This window comes from Malania oleifera, chromosome 5 (assembly GCF_029873635.1).
Source record: "Malania oleifera isolate guangnan ecotype guangnan chromosome 5, ASM2987363v1, whole genome shotgun sequence".
NCBI lineage: Eukaryota > Viridiplantae > Streptophyta > Magnoliopsida > Santalales > Ximeniaceae > Malania > Malania oleifera.
Window position 1 is genome coordinate 108384046 of NC_080421.1, and position 15031 is coordinate 108399076.

Below are 15031 nucleotides of genomic sequence, written 5' to 3' on the forward strand. Positions count from 1 at the left end.
AGAGAGAGAGAGAGAGAGAGAGAGAGAGAGAGTGAGTGAGTGAGTGAGAAAAATAAATTTCTTAATGATTAAGCAACCCAAAAACCCTTTTATAAGTCATTGACTCGGTCACCTTCGTCAACAAATTGGCACCTTTGTCAACGAATCACAGAAGACTGTTCATTGACGAAGGACGGGTTTCTTCGATGAACCTTAAATCGGATACTTTCTTGTTGCTCGGGATTTCTTCGTCGACGACGCTCTGAACTTCGTCGACGAACCATAAAACAACCTTCATCAACACTCTGATATTTCCCTTCTTATTTTCTTATTTATTTCCTTTATTTTATGGGTTTGGGTTTCTACACCTTCTGTTTCATCAGGTTCACAATGCCTCACGGATTCTTGGATCCTAGACTCGAGATGTTCTTTTCACATGACACCCTTGGTATGTTCTGACTCCGTTCTAATGGGAAACGATGCGATCTGCAAATTTGTTGAAATGGGGGATATCAGAATCAATAGTATGATGGTGTGGTAAGGATGTTATATGGTGTAAGGTATGTACCTAATCTACGAAAGAATGTGATATCATTGGGCACTTTGGATTGTAACAGGTATAGTTACAAGTCTGAAACTGCGACAATGAAGGTGTGTAAAGGCGTCTTGATAGTGATGAAAGGACAGAGGTTAGTAGGAAATCCCTATGCACTGATGGGTAACACAATTGTAGGTACTAGAGCTGCAGCTAAAAGTTCTGAGTTAGATAATATTGTTTTGTGTAAAACAACCACAAACAAAATGGAGGGTATTTTTAACTACATTGTTTTGGATGTTTGGGAACCGGTGAGGTTAGCATCACAGGTTAGACATGGGTACTTTGTGAGTTTATCACGAAAGGTCTGGGGGGTACTTCATGCGGCATAAGTTGGAGATGTTTGTCAGGTTTAACTTGTGGCTAGGGGGGAATACTAGATCAAGAGAAAATTCCTTAGGTCAAACATTGGAGCTGAGTACCCTGGTGTTCAAGGAGTTTTGTGAGCATGATAGGTTGTATGCAGGGCTTGCAATGAACTTCTTGGTAAAGTCAACGAGTATAGTGTATTTCTCATTTAACCGATTGCCAAAGGTATCACTAAATGGGAGAGTTGTAGGAGAGGTTTAGGCAAGTTATGCGATAGACTTCTCTGGTTTGAGAGAGTTTGGAGGTCCAGTTATGCACGTTTCAAGTGAGGTGAGATCTAAGCTTGGTGCAATGTCCGGACGGTACATCTTTCTTACGTATAAGAAAGATGGGTTCAAGCTGTGTGATCCAATGGGAAATAGGGTGGTGATCGATGGAGACATGGTTTTTGATGTTAAAGTCATGGTGCAACATACTCAGGTAGATGAATAGAAACAAGTACTAGAAAGCTACAGGAGCAACGAGCATATTGTGCGGGTGGAGTTGGAGACTCGGGGCAAAAGTACAGGATGTTCTAGCTCAAGAGACCTGTAGTATCATAGCATAAACTAGAGTGGAAAGGAGATTGTGATGCAGGTGGAGTTGCAGACTCAGGGCATACTATAAGGATTTCTAAGTCAGGAGACCAGCAGGATAACAATGAGCCCAGGTGCACTATCAGGCCACCGCTCAGGTATAAGTTTGATAACCTGATGTTTTATGCATTCATCACTACCAGTAAGCTTCCTACTATTTTTCAAGATGTGGTGCACAGCAAAGTGAAAAATAGATGGGCAAGTGCTATGGTATAGGAGATGGAGTTACTACATAAGAATTAGGTGTGGGAGTTGGTGGAACTTCCAGAAGGGAAGAGGGTGATAGGATGCAAGTGGGTAATCATTCTGATGTTTTTTGTGAATAGCATGCCAATTGCTAGGAAGATTATGACTGAGGTTAATCAGTTGGAAACTTATTTGAGAAAGGAATTTGACATAAAGGTTTTGGGTGCGGCCAAGAGGATTCTTGGGTTAGATATTTGCAACTATAAAGCTACAAGGAGATTGGGGTTATCTCAGGGTGGCTTTGTTGACATAACTGCATGGAGATTGTGGTCATCTCAGGGTGGTACACGGGTGGCGAATCAAAGTAAACTATTTACCACTCAGTACCCAAGGACAGACAGTGATGTTCGGGACATGTCAAAGTTTCCTACGCCAATGCAATGGGGGTGCTTCGGTGGGCAACAGAACGATCCATCAGTTGTGAGATTCATGGATGTAGACTACAAAGGGGATTTGGATTGTAGGAGATCTACAATAGGGTATGTTGTGGGAAGGCCTAATTGTTGGAAGACCAGGGTTCAGTCTTAGGTTGCATTTTCAACAATTGAGTCGGAGTACTTGGCAGTGGCTGAGGTTGCCAAGGTAAGTAGCATTGTGGTTTAAAGGATCGTTCAAGGAGCTGGGTATTCAATTAGGTGGAGTTCCTGTTACCACGGAAAAGTTCAAGCATCGCTTGTACTTTGTTTACATCTTAAGGTGTCAGACAGGAGGCGGTCCCAATCTACTGGCTCGGGTAAAGCAACGGGGTTATGCTTTTAGGTTTCTCCTAAGTGGTGAATATTCGCCAAGGTGGAGATTATTGGCAATGTGACTTATATTTGAGTGGAACGCATGCACCGAGAAAAGCATAGTAATGCAAAGAACAAGGAGGCTAGTTGCAGGATCAAACCGTCGACGAATTGGTCGATGATATGAGATTCGGTTTGGTCTCGATATCAAATCGTCAATGGTTTCTATAGTAACCTATATCTAGAAAATGAAAGAAAAATAAATAAAAAGGAAAGGGAAAATAAATAAAATAAAAATTCCAGGGCAGCATAGCAGGGCCTTGTCAACGAGTACCCTGTGCTAATCGATGAGGAGATCCCGAGACCAGAAAAATTTTAGGTTTTAATTGATTCATCAATGAACCTAATGTTCTCGTTGACAAATGTCCTTCTTTGGTTCGTCGACGAACCTTTTAGACTCGTCGATGAACGCCAACCTATAAATGGTCTTGGAACACTTTCTTTTTGCGAAAATTTCGTCTCCATCACTTTCTCTCTCTAGGTTACGGCTAGCCCACCTTCTCTCTTAGTTTTTAGCTTCGTTGTAGCCTGATTCGACGATTGAAAACCATCACGAGGTTCCTAGGGTGATTCTCTCTAAGTTAACTAGAGCAGAATTTTGATTTTGAGTTCTTGAGCACCACTCCAAAACTAGGGTAAAGGAGTTATTTTTGAGATTTATTAATTATTTAACAGTATGGGCTAGGAAATATTAAAATATTAGGTATTCTGAGGTTGAACTGACTAAGTTAGGATTTTTGGAATACAGGGTCTTGTTTTCCGTTCAGTTTAGGTAGAATTTCGAGGAATAGGTAAGGAGAAATAAATTATACTAGGCTTTATTTTAATTTGAACCGGTTACCTTTGAGTATAAAAGTCATATATTTATAGTATGATTTTTTGAACAGTTTAGCAATTGAAAAATAAAGGTTTTAATTATAATATATATATATATATATATATATATATATATATATGGGAAAAACTGTATGGCATGAAAAAATCCTTTATAATTAACTAGTTGTTAATAACTATTGGTTGAAAATACTGTTGCTTGTGAATATTGTTCAATTGAAAATGCTTAATTGTGGATACTGCTTGATTGAGAATGCTGCCTAATTGTGGTTTCTATGTGGTTGTAAATACTATCTGGTGGTGAATAATGTTATAAATGTCTTGGATGTGTGATGTGGTTCATGTAAATTGCGATATAGCATTGGTAGTGGTATGAAGAGGTCGTTATATCGTAACTAATATAAACCACCATATAACGTTGGCAGTGGCATGAGGAGGTCGTTATATGATCATTGATATAAAGGGGGTAAAACGTTGGCAATGGAATGAGGAGTTTGTTTTACCGATTTACTATGAACAGGGTTGTGTGTGGAATGATAACCTGTGTGGTTGTGCATCTTGTGTGAACATGGACCTTGTGTGGGTGTGAATGAAGTGTGTGGTATCTTGTGTGGATATGTGATTCATGTGTGGATGATTGATGTGGAATGTGATGGATATTGGATTGTGTGTGAATGCTGGTATGTGAATTTAATTGCATGAATATTTATGGCAAAGTAAAACTCTCCATCCGAGGGCTTACCGAGTAAGGTAAGTGCCCTAATCAGTATTAGTTGTAGTTGTGCCCAAATTAAAGGGTAAGGTTACAAAACGGTATCAGAGCAAAGGGGCGTTACATGTATGGGCGTGTAAACTCCCCAATTCTTGGGAACTTTCGCTATAAATATTGGTTATGTTTGTATGACTACAGTCTGTATGCGCCTTGCTAGTTCTGTTGATTAATTAATGAATATATTTTGTATCTACTAAAAACCCTTTTACCACACACTATTATAGTTTACTTCCTTACTGAGAGGTGTCTCACCCCCGACGTATTATTATCATTTTCAGGTTCTTCAAGTGATCGAGCTTAGAAGGCTCCGAGGGCAGGGTTAGTTTGGGTAATTTTGAGTGGTGGGAAGAACAGTTATATGTACATTTTATGTTTTTTATATTTCTCTGGTGATGTAACATGGAGAATTTGCTATACTTTTTTCTGGGTTGTATATAGCACTCTGGTACTTTATTTGAGATTGTTTATTATCTCCGTTGCATGAATGGTATTAGAAATGGTGAATGGTTTCATCATATCCCGGGCCCCATCTGGCATGTTCGGGGTGTGATAGTTTCACTCGGTGCAAGTCACGGATTTTTGAATTGGTTATACTGATTGGGAGATTTCAGAGGATTTACCTCCGGAGATTGCTATATAAGTGTTTTAGTTATAGTATAAGTCTTCTGTACACATAAGGTTAGTATTTAAATTATATTTTGTAATCCTTGATGATAAGCTTGACGTAAGTTTCACATGTGATAGAGAAAAGCAGCTACTCGCTCCCGTGAACGTAGGCAAATTGTTGAACCACGTAAATCCTTGTGTCTTTGATTTTGTCTGCTTTTCTATTCTCATTGTGAGTGATTGTTCGTTTCGTATATTCATTGTTGAATACTTGCATTACTTGTTCCGATTTGATTCTTTTGCGAGGTCTTCCACTGCGCATTCATATCAACAAAACTTTATGATCTTGAGGTTACCAAAGTCATAAGTCAACCTTACCACTTGAGCAAGCCTGGCTGGGCGAATTTATGTATCCTTTTAGTCATTAACTAAATCAAAGTTTGAGCATATTATGAAACTTAATTGTTTGAAACATTTAATTAAAATTTAATTAATCAATTTTTATGTCAATATCTAATAATTAACTAATGTAAATTACTAGACTCAATTTGAAAATTTAAGTGATTCCTAGTTAAATAATTTTTTTCTTCTATTAGAATCTATTCAAAAATTTAAATTCATATATTAATTAAAACATTCACCATGAATTGAACATAAATCAAATTTATGATTCAAACTGTAACTTTAGAAAATTAACATAAACGCTACATTTGGGCGCATGGATTTCTAATCTTAGATTTGAATTTCTAATTTTATATTACATATCATTCAAATCAAATTCAAATCCAAATCCAAATCTAATGTGTCTCCAAATATAGGACAAAGTAATGAATTTAAGTTTTAAATTACTGGGAAATAATTCTTATTTAAGCTGCATAATATTATACAATATATAATTATAGAATATGTATTTTTATATTTTTATAATATTTTGATTTGCCCAATTAGCTTTGGCTTTTGAATAAGTCGAACCAAAATCAAACCTTCAATCGAAAAATTGAAATTTTAAATTTAAATTGAATTAAAAAAATAGTTAAATGATGTTTTGATTTGACTCAATATATTTTACAGTTGGGTTCAATTTATTTTATTTTTTTTACATAATTTTATTCGTTTGTATTCTATAAAATAGTTGATTGATTTTTAGTTCAGTCATTTATTTTAATTCAATTCCAATTTCAATTTTTCTTTCAAATTTCCATTCAAGACTCTTCCAATTTCGAAGGGATTGTTAACAAAATTAAAATTAAAAAAATAACAGTGAAATAAAAAAATTGTGATATTCAAAATAAATAGACATTTTTTAACTAATAAAAAGAGTTTTTATTTTTATAAAGTAATATAGATTTTAGATTATTTTGCCACGCACGCAGATGCTAATGCGGAGTGACAGAGCAGCAATAAGCAAACATACACACGCAAAATGCACAACCGCATAAAACGGCACGTGCTTTGAAACCTGCGCGTGACACGTATGGAGGAAGTGGGGCCCGCTCCAGGGTGGACGGAATAAGACGGCTACACGTGTCCAAAGGACGAAACCGACAGCCAACGGTCACGCATCGAATCGCGGAGCGATGGCGACGCCTGGGCCGCCTATCGTGGCTCAATGTCTTTCACGTAATTAGGGAAATTTTTTAATCTGTGGTCATAGCATGCCTACTGCCACGTGTGTCAACCTCCGCACCAATTTTTTATTGAGTAAATTTACACAATTTCTCCATTTTTTTTTCAAATAATAATGCATTTCTATATTTAATAAATTTTTAATTTTTTTTTATTTCATAAGCTTAACAATAAAATTCTCTCTCTCTCTCTCTCTCTCTCACACACACACACACACACACACGAGTCTTTCATATTTCATTTTTTTTTTTTTAATAATTAGGGGACTTAAATTATCATCGCGTCACTTTAGACACCATGGTACGACACCGAACCCCCCAGGAATGAAAGTCATCTACCCATTAACGCATCCCTGATAATTCACCAGTGTAATGCTTCAAAGGGGAATCGAACATGTGATCTTGGAATCTCCAAAGTCACAAGTTTGCCCTTACCAGTTGAACTAACTCGGTTGGGCACAAATCTTTCATATTTGTCATTCGTTCATCGACGTATTTCTAGTAATTCACCAAATAAATTACAAGTGATGAATGGAACTTGAAACCTTAGAGTCACTAGGACAAGATTTCATCCTTACTACGTGAGCAAACCCAATTGAACAAAAATTCTAATTTTATATTGTTGATTTGAAATATTATATTTTATAGTTTATTTATTTTGCATGAATACATAATGTATGAGTGCATATATGCTTATATGTTCAATATTATATATTTATATGTGTGTGAGTACTTAATATGAGTACTTTGTATATGCCAAAAAAGAAATAGGAGTACTTGTAAATTTTTATGTATGTTTAGGCATAGTTAGGCAAGTCAAGTCAAGTTTTTACATAACTAAATTTGACTTCTAAGGGAGTCGAGCTAGGTGTGAGATAGGAAACTTTCAACTTAGGCGGCTCGATGTCATACCAAAAATGGTTTATGAAAATAATTGGTGGAGTTGAGATTATTCTTAAACCCTTGTCACACATCTAAGACTATTCTTCGAAGAAATACTTCAGTACAACATATAAATTAGACTCTTTGTTTTTATTTTTTTTCGTGTGTAACACATAAATTAGACTTAGCACTCGCTTGGACATGACATATTTTTGCTTGCCTTATATATTATGATATCATTTCGATCTCTTAAGATATAGTAGTAAAAACTTAAAATATATTTGTTATAGGATTCCAGTTGGAATCTTCAAGATGTGGAAAGTGATCATAGATGGAATAAGAGATGAACTATTTCTCTTTTTGTAGCCCAAATTTAATATAGGACTCCCAATTGATCGAATGTATAAATATATATACTAATCATAACCTAATTAATCCGGTCCAACATAGTTTGAATACCTTAGCAACACATACGCCCACACAAAACAAATGTGGTATTCATTCACAATGAAATATTATTTAAGGTGAAATTTAAAAATTTTCAATTTCAATAAATCCATAAATTTAACAATTATGCCGGATTAACTTAAGTGGTAAGGGTAACTTGTAACTTTGGTGACCCTAAGGTCACAAGTTCAATTCCTCCATGAGGGTTTACCCCGGTAAATTACTAGGGATGCGTCAATGGGCGAACGACTTTCACTCCCCCATGGGGTTTGAAGTCGTACCATAATGTCCAAAGTAGTGCAATGGTGGATGAAATTCCCGGATTATAAAAAAAAAAAACAGTTGTCTAATATAACTTTTTTTTTTTTTTTTATCATTAGCTTTATAAAGTTCGATCTCTAGCTAGGTATTTTTAGAAGTGTAAAGGGTACAAAGTCATTTTTAGAAACTTGTGAGGACATAAATAGATTTTACTTCTTCTAAAAGGATATCACAAATAGTTAATTTACTATTTTAATCATTAGTTGAAAATTTTGTAAATTTTAAACTGGTAAAAGAAATCTATATTCAAAAATAAAGAAGAAGTGATTAAAAATTATCTTTTCTTCTCTTAAATAATAGCATGTGTATGCATAATATGTGAGTACATAATTGTGCTCATCCTTTTGGTTCAAATTGAAGAATCAATATGCTTTTTCAGATGACTTTCATCCCTAAATTTTGGCAGCCCACATGCTAATTGACAATTAGCATCTTTACTTTCTAAAAAAGAAATTAAACAAAGCATTTTTCTTTAAAAAAAATTTCATCATGTAATCCCGAAAAGAAACTAGAAGTAAGGAAAGTCACTTAAAATTTGTAAATGACTCTACAAGATTATTTAAGGGTGAAAGGTATCGCCATAGTTTTGATTATTTAATGGGGAAAAACACAAAAATAGGTTCACACAGGACCCATAAGATTGGGGCTCCGTGCATTATGATTATACCATAAACCAACAATGTTCATGTGTTAAGTATGGATTCAAATTATTTTTCATTTTTAGAGTATTATAGAGCATAATAGTCGATTCACATTTTAATTATCACGTAAAAATGAAATAAAAATGATTCAATATACACTTATTCGATTAAGATCCTATTGTATTTATAAATAATTAGAAAAAATATTCATTTTTTTCAAATACTTTAAGCTAGATTTGTGCATAAATAAACAGATTAACCCAATAGGTAAGGGATATACAGAGATAGTATATGAATCCCAATAATTAGGGGTGCATCTTGTGACTTTGGTGACCCCAAACTCATGGGTTCGATTCTTTCTTGAGAGTTTACCCTAATGAATATCCAGAGGTGCGTAAATGGGTAGACGACTTTTACCCCCCTTCCCCTCGGATTTGGTGTCGCACCATATTTTTATACTATTTTGAGAGTTTGCCCAAGTGAATTACCAATGGTGCGTAAATGGATAGACGACTTTTACCCCCCCTTCCCCCCAGATTTGGTGTCGCACCATAGTGTCCAAAGTGATGCGATGGTGGCTTGAGTCCCCGAGTTATCAAAAAATATATATTAACAATTAATCTCTAATTACTTCTTTCTTTCTTCCTTTGATTTTTTGTTTTTATTTTTATTTCTTGTAAATACAATGTCACATCCACAATATAATATACATACATATATATATATATATACATACATACATACCGTATTTTTTTATATACTTCCAAAATGACAACTAGTCTAAATACAGATGGACCTTAATTCCTCTCTCCAACCTCATTTTTCTCCCTTTGAAATATTTGATGCATCACAAAATCAAAGCCTAAACATCACACTATACAATGATAGCAATATACGATTAATTAAAGAAACATGGGAGGAGATCATTAAAGCAATTGTGTGATTCACATTTGTTAGTATATGTAATTCAAAAAAACAAAATAATAGCTGTTACAAAAGTTGAAGACCATATCTCACGTCATAATTAAGTAATTTTTAATTAAATTTAATTAATTAATTAATTAATCAATTTTTTTTCATTTGTAGTTTTTTTTTTTTTAATTTTGATAACTCAGGACTTCAGCCACAATCACACCACTTTGGACATTATGGCGCGGTACCAAATCCAGGAGGTGAAAGTCATCCGTCCATTGACGCATCCCTGATAATTCATCGTGGTAAACTCTCAAGGAAGAATCGAACCCATGACCTTAGGATCGCCAAAGTCACAATTTGACGTTATCACTTGAGCCAACCAGGCAGGGCTTTTCCATTTGTGGTTACATTCCATTAGTCACATGTTTTTCCACATACAAGTTAAGCAAAACTTATCCACAAATTAAAAGAAGTAATCCTTGAAGGTGACTGCCTAACTTTCTCTCTTTCTCCCATGAAGTTTCATTTTATTCATTAATATCGATAATTAATTATGTTAAAAATTTAACTTAATTAATTAATTTCAATATTTTGTACGTTAATTTATTTGTTCATTCAGAAATTACTTTCATCCTATGTTAGGAGAAGTCTTGAATTTGGAATTGTATTGGGTTTAGATAAGATTTAATATAAAATTATATTTAAATTTATTCAAAATCCACTCAAATCCAAATCAAAATTTTAAAATTCATACTCTTAAAAGCAACATCAGTTCATTCGATAAAGAGGAACATTATCCCCATGTATTATTTTAGGAGAAAATATTAGGTACGCCGAGTGTATATACCAAATCTAATATGATTTTACTATATATTAAAAAACTGTCTTATTTAATTAAAATACATATATATATATATATATATATATATATATATATATATATATATATATATGGCGAAATCATATTATGATGTATACACATGATACATGTAATAATTTCTCATTGCTCTAGATCTCATTGAAGTTAGGGCTAGCTTGTATTAGATGATTTCTATTGGTGATTTTTTTTTCCTGAAAAATAAAAAATTATATTGCACATTATCATTTTACGTCTAGCCTAAAGTTATGTTTGGAAAGAAAGAAAATGAGGAGAAGAAACAATAGGGAAAAAAAGAAGTGAAATGAATATTTATTTTTTGATTTCCTCTTTTTATATGATCGAACAAAGGAAAAGTGAAGGAAAAAAAACTGATAATTATAACTTAAAAGTTAATGGTAGATGACTTTCTTCAATCATATCCATTTTTCTCCCATTTTTAAAGGAAATGATTTTAAGTAGGAGAGAAAAACTATTTTACTTCTACTTTTCTTAGGCTTTACTTACTATAGTGCCAAAGATAAAAGGACTTTCTAGTTAGTTTTACTTCTTTTTTTCCCCCTTTCTCTTTCCAAAATCATGGAATGGAAATTAAACATTTATACCTTTGTACTAAGGAGGCTTTCCTTAATTCTCATATGTAAAAAATCCGTATGTTGCTATTAGCTAAACACAGGATCTTCATCATCATGATCTTCATACACATGTATAATCTATAATGTGGAAAACATAAAATATTATAATAAGGATTAATTGCAAACTACTAGAATTAACTATAAATTTAAATTTAAAATAGTCATATTCTTTGAAGAGATACTTCAGTACAACATATTAATTAGACTTCTTTTTTTCTTTTTTTTTCCGTGTGTAACACATAAATTAGACTTAGCACTTGCTTGGACATGACATATTTTTGCTTGCCTTATATATTATGATATCATTTCGATCTCTCAAGATATAGTAGTAAAAACTTAAAATATATTTGTTACAGGATTCCAATTGGAATCTTCAAGATGTGGAAAGTGATCATAGATGGAATAAGAGATGAACTATTTCTCTTTCTGTAGCCCAAATTTAATATAGGACTCCCAATTGATAGACTATATATAGTAATCATAACCTAATTAATCTGGTCCAACATAGTCTGAATACCTTAGCAACACATACGCCCACACAAAACAAATGTGGTATTCATTCACAATGAAATATTATTTAAAGTGAAAATTTAAAAATTTCCAATTTCAATAAATTCATAAATTTAACAATTATGTCAGATTGACTTAACTGGTAGGGGCAACTTGTGACCTTGGAAACCTTAAGGTCATGAGTTTGATTCCTCCTTAAGAGTTTACCCCGATGAATTATTAGGGGTGCGTCAATAATAGCATGTGTATGCATAATATGTGAGTACATAATTGTGCTCATCCTTTTGGTTCAAATTGAAGAATCAATATGCTTTTTCAGATGACTTTCCTCCCTAAATTTTGGCAGCCCACATGCTAATTGACAATTAGCATCTTTACTTTCTAAAAAAGAAATAAAACAAAGCATTTTTCTTTAAAAAAAATTACATCATGTAATCCCGAAAAGAAACTAGAAGTAAAGAAAGTCACTTAAAATTTGTAAATGGCTCTACGAGATTATTTAAGGATGAAAGGTATCGCCATAGATTTTGATTATTTAATGGGGAAAAACACAAAAGCGGGTTCACACGGGACCCATAAGATTGGGGCTCCGTGCATTATGATTATACCATAAACCAACAATGTTCATTTGTTAAGTGTGGATTCATATTATTTTTCATTTTTAGAGTATTTTAGAGCATAATAGTCCATTCACATTTTAATTATCACGTAAAAATGAAATAAAATTGATTCAATATACACTTATTCGATTAAGATCCTATTGTATATATAAATAGTAAGAAAAAAAATATTCATTTTTTCCAAATACTTTAAGCTAGATCTGTGCATAAATAAACAGATCAACCCAATAGGTAAGGGATATGCGGAGATAGTATAAAAATATGAATCCCAATTATTAGGGGTGCGTCTTGTGACTTTGGTGACCTCAAGCTCATGGGCTCGATTCTCCCTTGAGAGTGTATCCTAATGAATTACCAGGGGTGCGTAAATGGGCAGACAACTTTTACCCCCCCCCCTTCCCCCCAGATTTGGTGTCGCACCATATTTTTATACTATCTTGAGAGTTTACCCTAATGAATTACTAGGGATGCGTAAATAGGCAGACGACTTTTACCCCCCTTCTTCCTACCTTGAGAGTTTACCCTAATGAATTACCAAGGGTGCGTAAATGGGCAGACGACTTTTACCCCCCTTCCCCCCAGATTTGGTGTTGCACCATATTTTTATACTATTTTGAGAGTTTACCCTAATGAATTACTAGGGGTGCGTAAATAGGCAGACGACTTTTACCCCCCTTCTTCCTAAATTTGGTGTCACACCATAGTATCCAAAGTGGCACGATAATGACTAGAGTCCCCAGGTTATAAAAAAAAAATTTTCAAAAGTTAATCTCTAATTACTTCTTTCCTTCTTCCTTTGATTTTTTGTTTTTATTTTTATTTCTTGTAAATACAATGACACATCCACAATATAATATACATACATACATACATACATACATACCTTATTTTTTTATATGCTTCAAAAATGACAACTAGTCTAAATACTGATGGACCTTAATTCCTTTCTCCAATCTCATTTTTCTCCCTTTGAAATATTTGACGCATCACAAAATCAAAGCCTAAACATCACACTATACAATGATAGCAATATACGAATAATTAAAGAAACATGGGAGGAGATCATTAAAGCAATTGTGTGATTCACATTTGTTAGTATATGCAATTCAAAAAAACAAAATAATAGCTTTGACAGAAGTTGAAGACCATATCTCATGTCATGTGAGTCATTTTAGCTTAGGTGCACACTTGTCACGTTTTATTCCCCCATCAAAATCATAATTAAGTAATTTTTAATTTAATTTAATTAATTAATTAATCAATTTTTTTCATTTGCAATTCTTTTTTTTTTTTTTTTTTTTGATAACTCGGGACTCCAGCCACCATCGCACCACTTCGGCCACTATGGTGCGACACCAAATCCGGGGGTTGAAAGTCATTCACCCATTGACGCATCCCTGGTAATTTATCGTGGTAAACTTTCAAGGGAGAATCAAACCCGTGATCTTAGGTTCGCCAAAGTCACAAGTTGACGTTATCACTTGAGCCAACCAGGCATGGCTTTTCCATTTGTAGTTACATTCCATTAGTCACATGTTTTTCCACATACAAGTTAAGCAAAACTTATCCACAAATTAAAAGAAGTAATCCTTGAAGGTGACTGCCTAACTTTCTCTCTTTCTCCCATGAAGTTTCATTTTATTCATTAATATCGATAATTAATTAAGTTAAAATTTTAACATAATTAATTAATTTCAATATTTTGTACGTTAATTTATTTGTTCATTCGAAATTACTTTCATCCTATGTTTGGAGAAGTCTTGAATTTGGAGTTGTATTGGGTTTAGATAAGATTTAATATAAAATTATATTTAAATTTATCCAAAATCCACTCAAATCCAAATATAAATTCTAAAATTCATACTCTCCAAAGCAACATCAGTTCATTCGATAAAGAGGAACATTATCCCCATGTAATATTTTAGGAGAAAGTATTAGGTACGCCGAGTGTATATACCAAATCTAATATGATTTTACTACATATTAAAAAAGTCTTATTTAATTAAAATACATACATATTATATATATGGCGAAATCATATTACGATGTATACACATGGTACATGTAATAATTTCTCATTGCTCTAGATCTCATTGAAGTTAGGGCTAGCTTGTATTAGATGATTTCTATCGGTGATTTTTTTTTGAAAAATGAAAAATAATTTTGCACATTATCATTTTACGTCTAGCCTAAAGTTATGTTTGGAAAAAAAGAAAATGAGGACAAGAAACAATAGGAAAAAAAAGAAGTGAAATGAATTTTATTTTTTGATTTCCTCTTTTTATATGATCGAACGAAAAGGAAAGGAAAGGAAAAGTGAAGGAAAAAAAACTAATAATTATAATTCAATAGTTAATGGTAGATGACTTTCTTCAATCATATCCATTTTTCTCCCATTTTTAAAGGAAATGATTTTAAGTAGGAGAGAAGAACTATTTTACTTTTACTTTTTTAGGCTTTATTTACTATAGTGCCAAAGATAAAAAGACTTTCTAGTTAGTTTTACTTCTTTTGCCCCTTTCTATTTCCAAAATCATGGAATGAAAATTAGACATTTATACTTTTTGTACTAAGGAGGCTTTCCTTAATTCTCATATGTAAAAAATCTATATGCTGCTATTAGCTAAACACATGATCTTCATCATCATGATCTTTACATACGTGTATAATCTATAATGCGGAAAACATAAAATATACATACCAGGATCGTTCATGACATATACAAACCGATAACTGAAAACAACGTTTTTCAGAACAAAATATTAGTATTTTTTCGCCTATATCATTTCTTATA